Source organism: Lycium ferocissimum, chromosome 3, assembly GCF_029784015.1.
Source record: "Lycium ferocissimum isolate CSIRO_LF1 chromosome 3, AGI_CSIRO_Lferr_CH_V1, whole genome shotgun sequence".
In the NCBI taxonomy this organism is placed as follows: Eukaryota; Viridiplantae; Streptophyta; class Magnoliopsida; order Solanales; family Solanaceae; genus Lycium; species Lycium ferocissimum.
Genome location: NC_081344.1, coordinates 25,024,305 through 25,032,471, shown reverse-complemented (window position 1 = coordinate 25,032,471; position 8,167 = coordinate 25,024,305). Strand labels below are relative to the sequence as shown.

General features: G+C 32.0%; 1 long non-coding RNA gene across 1 annotated transcript in view; it reads left to right on the top strand.

Annotated features, from left to right (window-relative positions):
- Positions 1 to 5,405: 5,405 nt before the first annotated feature.
- LOC132051062 (uncharacterized) overlaps positions 5,406 to 8,167 on the top strand; it is a 4,669-nt gene continuing 1,907 nt past the window's right edge. Inside the window, exon 1 of the long non-coding RNA XR_009413561.1 lies at positions 5,406 to 5,492. This is a non-coding gene — a long non-coding RNA (uncharacterized LOC132051062). The remainder of the gene's footprint in view (positions 5,493 to 8,167) is intronic.

Genomic DNA, 8,167 nt, shown 5'->3' with positions numbered 1-8,167 from the left:
ACTTCAACATTCTGTCTGGATTTTTCTCTTGTTCGTATACTTTTTTTAACTAAACTCTTGTTCGTTCTGGATTTTTCTTTATATTTGTTCGTTACTTTTGTTTTCTTGCTAAACTCTTGTTCGTTACTATTACTCTGTTATTGTGCGTTAGACATTACTAATTTTTACTATGCATCAGTATTTTGTTTGTCTTTATTTGAATCATGTTTTTTTTTGGGATAAGGCATCATTACCCCCCTCACCTAACGTTTTCTTGAACCCTTTAACTAATGTTTGGTCCTATCACCCCCTTAAACTATTTAAAATCGTAATATAAACGCCGAGCTATAAAACATAGCTCCTGCCACATGGCATTTATTTTTATTTTTTTAATATTCAAACTTACGTGTCAATTTTTTAAGAATAAAAAAATAAAAAATTGATTTTCTTTTACAAAATTTATTTTTAAAACCCGTTTTTAAAAATAAAAAAAAAAGTGAATTAAAAAACTGATTTTTCTTTTAAAAAATTTATTTTTAAAACCTGTTTTAAAAAAAAAAAAAAAAAACTGAAAACGAGAATTTAAAAAATTTATTTTTAAAACCCGTTTTTAAAAAAAAAAAAAAAAAAACTGAAAACGCAATTAAAAAACTGATTTTTCTTTTAAAAAAATTATTTTTAAACCCGTTTTAAAAAAAAAAAAAAAACTGAAAAGTCGAATTAAAAAACTCATTTTTCTTTTAAAAAATTCATTTTTAAAATCCATTTAAAAAAAAAAAAAAAAAAAAAAAACTGAAAATGCGAATTAAAAACCGATTTTTCTTTAAAATATGGAAAAATGGATTTGTTAATAATATGGAAAGCTTGATTATTTTTTTTAAAATGTCTTAAAAGATCTTGATTTTCATGATTTCATTTTCTTAGGACACTTTTATTTTTCAAAAAAATCCGGAAAAAGTGTTTTTCTTGTCAAAATTTGAAAAAAAACTGATTTTTTATAAAATTTTGAAAAAATTAATTATTTTTTTAAAATGTGAAAAACTATATTTATATTCATATTTTAAGAAAATACAAATTTTTAAGAAAAAATTAAGTTTTTTAGCTTTTTATGTTTCTCACTCTAAAGAGAGTGAAAACACTCTCCTGCCACATCGCATTTAGGGGGTAAAATATTACGGTTTAAATAGTTTAGGGGGTGATAGGACCAAACATTAGGTAAGGGGTGTCGTAGCAAAAACGCTACTAGGTGAGGGGGGTAATGATGCCTTATCCCTTTTTTTTTAATGAACTTTAACGTGAAAACACTACTCCACTATAAAAGCAAAAAGAGCCTGGGCAAATTAATAATTGATACCACATGACTTGTTGAAAAACAATTACTCCCTCGGTCCTATTTGGAGAGTTAAACCGCTCTTTCTTTGACTACGATTTTTTCTCCAACTCTTTTCATATATTGTGAATTATTAATTATGCAGACTTATTGTACTTTTTGTTAGAAAAATATTATTTTCTATTTAATATCTCAAAAATAAAAGGATTACTTCTACCGTTTTTATTGGCTTTAATACAAAAGATTTGATTATGATTTATTAGCCTTAATGGCAGATCCTCATAATGAAAAATTGTACGTTGCAAACCGTTGTGGCAATTTAACATTGCCATTTACTAGCCTTTATTGGACATTATTTCTAATTAAAATTGCTAACGTTATCTTGACAATTGAATATGGCTAGATAGCCTTTATGGGTTTCATTACAGAGATTTTCAACTTCACTCTTTAGCCTATATATGATCTTGTTTATTCATTTTGTAGAGGGTAACAAAAATACAAAATAAGAGACTTTTCTTCTTTTCTTTTAGTGCTGGGTTTTCTTTCTTATTAAATCTTTGTTAGATTCTGGCTCCTAGTTTTGTACTAGAAGAGCTTGTTGAATCCTGGGGGATACACCCATACCGGGTGAAATATCCTTAAGGACAGTGTCATAATTGACATGCCTCAAGCTATCAAGAGCAGGGTTCGTGATCAAGCATTTTCCTCAAGTGATGAAGAAAAGTCCCTACACGTGTTCGTGATGAAGTATTTTTCGTAAGATTTCCAACAATCTTAAGGATATTTTTATACTCTATTCTTACGGAGAATACGGTTTATAATATTTCCAACAAGGCATCTAGCGATAAATATTACTTGAACTACTTGGGGGACAATGGGGATGCACTTGGTGGAATCGGTTGGTCCACGACGAGTTTGGCTGGGACGTCAAATATGTCGCTGGCGAGACTCTTGTTGCTAAGTTCCTAAGGTAAGGGAAATGTCCGTAACCATGCACCCGTGTTTGGGAAGTACCAAGAAGAGGCTGAGAACTTTATATGTGCATGTCTTGGAAAGTCTAATAAGGTATGACAATATTTTATGTTTATATTTGGAGAAAAGAAAACGTGGTTAGTTGACATAAAGTCAATAAGAAAATCTTCTGTGAAAATAACTATAATTACATGTGTGGCAAACTAAGACATTATATCTCTCAGTGTAAAAGAAGATTCGGAGAAATGATAATCCCGCTAAGTAAAATAAGTGTGGCTAAGCGGATGATATAATTATTGTGGTCATTTCTTAAGCGAATCTTGTGGCTAGTGTGAGAGATTGGGTGTTAGACTTTGGTGCTACTAAGCATATTTGTGCTAAAATAATTTTGTGTTCTACACCCAAGTTGAAGAAAAAGAATAATTGATTTATGTTCGTGATTCTAGAATTACTTATGTTTTTGGAAATGGAAAATTCTTCTTAAACTCACATTTGAAAAACATTGGCATTAACTGAGGTGGTACATGTTTCTAACATCTGATTCAACTTGAGTTCTGTGTGATTATTAGGACAAGTTGGGTACATATTTTATTTGAGTTTGATAAGGTTTATCAAAAATAACGTTTTTGTGGGTGATGATGAGTACTGTGTGTTTGATAATTTTCAAGATGAAAATATTAATACTTTGTTTCTCGGTTCATATAATTTATTTCATATTAGAGTTGAATATGTTAGTTTTTTCTCATATCAAGAAAATACTGACCTTTAAGATTGTCATGTCTACGGTTATAATTTTAATGAGACCTTAACATAATCATCTGAATATATTTCTAACTTTAGCTTTGTCCTTTACTAAACTTGTTTGATAGTCATTATACTAATTTATTTTGCAACGCCCGTTTAGTTGTTTAATTTGTAGCATCTATAATAATAGTAGCTTTGAACGCTTTGGGTGTAAATGTATATGATGATTTGATTGGAATTCAATGGTAAAAACGTATTTGGTTATTTGAATAGCCTTTAAAGGTTTTTATTACATTTTAATATTGAGATGTTCTCATTTATTTAGAGGTCAACTTTCTTGTGGAAAGACTATTCATTAGACCGAAATATTTGAAAGTGTGGGGTGTCTTATAATGTTATGCTCCTCGGTTTTGGAAAAATATATATTTGAAAGGTACTATAATTATGGTACTAAATATAGTGAATTTTTTGGAGTTGGTTGGTGATGAGGCTAAATGTTGAAGAGACCTCTTAGTGAGTATTCAATTGGAATAAAGCCAACATCTTTTGTGTCTATATATTTTGGTCGTCAAGCGACAATAACCGTAGTGAAATATAAATTTTTGAATGGCAAAAATAGACATATGTATTTGAGACATAATGTATTGAGAATAAATTAATTATGTAAATTATGTGAAGTCGGAGGTGAATCGATCAAGACTATAAGAAACATCGAGGGAATGGGACTTTTGTCAATTGAGAAGATCAACAATGATGGTAACCCAACCTATGTGATTGGAGATCCCATGAATTAGGTTCATATGGGTAATAACAAGTCATTAGTTGATCAAGTGTGCACTATAAAATTATATCCTTCCTATGGTGTGTGAATATAGTGCATTGCATAGTAAAGTGAGGTGAGTTATAAACTCTTAATCCAATTCATATCCTTTATAGGCCTGTATCACACTTGATGATTGGTACGAGTGTTGGTGCAATGAAATGTGACAGACGGATTTCTAGAGCACTCATGAATACCAGGACACGCGCATGGCCTCTTAGCGCAAAACCGCGATAACGACAAAGAAAGTATAATGTGATAGAATGTCACGCCTGACTTATAGTTGGTTCATAGAAGTTCTAAACTTCACCAATTGTCTCGTAAGTATAATCTTATTTTATCTAGGTCCTGATTCATAGTCTACGCGACACCGCATTCGACGCATTATGCTCATATATATGTAAACCCAAACAAAACTTCTTATTTTTATTTATTTTATTATTTTTGAGATATATGGGGGATTGTTAGAAAAATATTATTTTCTATTTAATATCTCAAAAATAAAAGGATTACTTCTATGACGTTTTTTATTGGCTTTAATACAAAAGATTTGATTATGATTTATTAGCCTTAATGGCAGATCCTCATAATGAAAAATTGTCTGTTGCAAAACCGTTGTGGCAATTTAACATTGCCATTTACTAGCCTTTATTGACATTATTTCTAATTAAAATTGCTAACGTTATCTTGACAATTGAATATGGCTATTCAGATAGCCTTTATGGGTTTCATTACAGAGATTTTCAACTTCACTCCTATATATGATCTTGTTTATTCATTTTGTAGAGGGTAACAAAAATACAAAATAAGATACTTTTCTTCTTTTCTTTTAGTCCCCTTTAGAAGAGCTTGTTGAATGCGGGGGATACACCCACGGGTGAAATATCGAGTCATAAAGATGTACATGCCTCAAGCTATCAGTTTCGAGGGTTCGTGATCAAGGTTGATGAAGAAAGCCTACACGTGTTCGTGATGAAGTATTTTCTGTAAGATTTCCAACACTTTTTATGTAATTTTCAAATATGTATATTTAATTATAAAATACTCGAAGAATCTATGTTTGAAATTGAATCAAATAAAGAAATTGCTTGGCATAAATAGGTAAACACTTATATAAATTGGGCCGGATGAAGTACTTTTTTATAAGTTCTGGACCATGTTTTTGATCCCAAAAGAAAAGAAACTTTTTAAGAATATTTTTTTGAAAATAATTGTATTTGAATTGCATGTTTCGTTTTTTTAAGTGCAGCAGATAATATTCCATGTAGCATGCATGTGCTATTAAATAGTTTATGTTCATACACCCAGTTGCATGAATTTAATTGTGTTTGATTTTGGCTTGAGTTTTTTTTTTTTTTTTTCTTCTCTTTAAGTTCTTAAACCTAAGTCCAAATATTATTTTAGCTTTCGTTGATTTATTAAAAAAAAACGTGTAGTAGTTATTGATAAATTTAATATTTACAATAGTTTACGGATTTTAGTAACTTACCCGTCTATCCAAACATAGGATCTACAAAATACAATACATTATGAAGCGATGGGTAACAATGAATGTCACCTTTTGTCATTCCCAGGCAAAAATCATGGCAAGGCGCTGCATATGGTTTTCTCGGACTCTTCTTTGCAGCAGTAGACCATCAACACTCAGTTCCCACTACAAGAAAGTATAGAAATCGCAACAAATTTTTTTATAATTGGCAACAACTTAGTTTTATTATTGGCAAATGATTTTTTTTTTTTTTTGCCAAAGAATTTAATTTTTTTGTCAAAAAAAAAAAACGTTGTTGCAATAGTCATTGGGAAAGTTAAAATTACAGCAAAATATTTTTTTTGTTGCCAAAAGTACAGTTTTGCAACAATGATAAAGCTATTACAACAAAAAAAAATTTGTTGTCAAATATAAGTTTTTCTTTTCCTCTCCATCGCTCACCGTCAGTTCTCTTTCCACCAATTGTCCCACGCTAAGAGTCGCCCCCGTGGAACTCGAGCCCACGAGCACAAGGTTAAAGCCTTGCGCTCTACCAACTGAGCTAACGGCTTAATTTAAAGTAAAGTGTACTTTTAATTTGTTTAATGTAATTTTCAAATAATGGACTTTGACTGGCCTGCTATGTCTGATATCACATATCCAAATCACCTTTTTCTGTCGCACTTTCCCTCATCGCTAGTTTTCAATTGTGAGTCCTAATAATATGCTAATAAAAGTAGCAATTTTGCAAATTACTTTTGAGCCCTCTTCTTCTCATATGATTCCTCGATTTTAGCTACCCATTTTAAACTTTAAGGTTGATTTTGGAATTGAATCACAGAATGCTTTATTGCATGACTCATCAGTTTTCTTTTCTATTGCCAAGTGTAGCCATAAAGCAGAATACATACATTGATAAAAAGGAGTACTAAGTTTTACCTCTTTGTTTATGTTATGAGTGATACAACTTTTAGTTGGACCATGGAGAAACATGTTTATAGCAATTAGAACTGATCTCACACTTTTGGTAGTCACTAGGGCTGATAGTTCTAAAAGAGTAGAAGAACATGATCGGGTAGTCACACTTCTTGTACCATTTGAAATAAAATAATTGTTGGGAAATTTTGAGAGAATCAAATTTGACTATATAATATACATAGTCAAAGATAGACAGTTGAACCCTTGGGCCTTTGGGCCTGTGGTTGCCTGATATTACTCAGCCTTCTTATTAATTTGTTTTGATAACCAAAAATTAGGGTTAGTGGGACACAAATCAAAATTTGGTAATAATGAGGTCGCCCCTCTACCGTTCTCTACTTAAATATTAGGCTTTTGTATGTGGCGAGGTTCAATCCGTGATGTACGCCTAATCCGCTCATCATGTGCTATATATCTTATTAATTTCTATTTTAACTTTATTATTAGTATTATTATTATTATTATTATTATTGTTGTTGTTGTTGTTGTTGTTGTTGTTGTTGTTGTTGTTGCTGCTGCTGCTGCTGTTATTATTAATATTATTATTGTTATTTATTTTAAACATTTTGAACTTTAAATTAGGTGATTGTTATTTTAGTGTCTTCTTCCGAACGGTGGTCTGTTTTTATCATACACATCTTAACAAAATTTGAGGATGATGTGAACTGAGATCGAATTGCGAGAAAATAAATGGAAATCGAAATAAAACTAAGAAGGTAAGATAATTCTCACTAATCAGCTGCCCTGCTCACTGAGAAGTGAGCTACATATAACCAACTCCCCGGAGGATTAAAGTGTAAAAGAAATAATAGGACTTAAGTGACAATATAGAAAGATTGTAACTAACTAAACTACTGGAATATACTACTACTCAAATGCAGGGTACAACCCCTATTGCAGCAGTCGAAAGAGATATTTAACAGGTCATATCAGTACTCCCCTCTCAAACATTCCTTGTCCTCAAGGAATAAATGAAGGAAACCTCACTTTCAAAGCATTAACATCTTCCCATGTTGCATGATCTTCAGTTAATTGATCCCACTGAATAAGTAATTGAACAACAGCCTTGCTTCCTTTTTGTATCATTCTTCTATCAAGCACCTTAACAGGAGAGGGACAATAGGGACTAGACAAATCAAGTATTGGAGGATGATTGATGTTAGCAGGAACCTCATAGCAAAATTTGAGGAGAGATACATGGAATGTAGGATGAAGAAGTAGGTGAGGGGGAAGTGAAAGTGTATAAGCAACAGAACCAACTTTCTTTAGAATCTGATAAGGGCCATAATATTTGGAAGCTAGCTTGGAAAAGTGCTTGTTAGAGAGTGTCAACTGTCTGTAAGGTTGAATCTTTAGGTAAACCCAGTCCCCAACCCGAAATTGTCTGTCTGTCCTTTTCTTTTTTGCTTGGTCCACCATCCTTTGTTAGGACCTAGCCAAATGAAATTTAAGCAACTGCAACTTCAATTCCCTAGCAACCAAGCTCCTGTCAACTTCCAACACCTCAGACTCACCTTGAATATATGGCAAGTGGAGTGGGGGTGGCTGCCCATACAAGGCTTCATAAGGTGTAGTCTGAATAGAGGTGTGAAAAGTTGTGTTGTACCACCATTCTGCCATGGGCAAGTATTCGGCCCAATCAGTGATAGCATCAGAACAATAGCATCTCAAATATGTTTCTAGGCATCTATTAACCACCTCAGTCTGACCGTCAAACTGAGGGTGATATGCTATAGATCTACTAAGAGTAACTCCTTGAATAGCAAACAATTCCTGCCAAACTTTACTTGTAAAGATAGGGTCCCTATCACTGACAATATCTTTAGGCATGCCATGTAATCTGAAAATGTGATCGATGAACATCTTAGCAATGTCC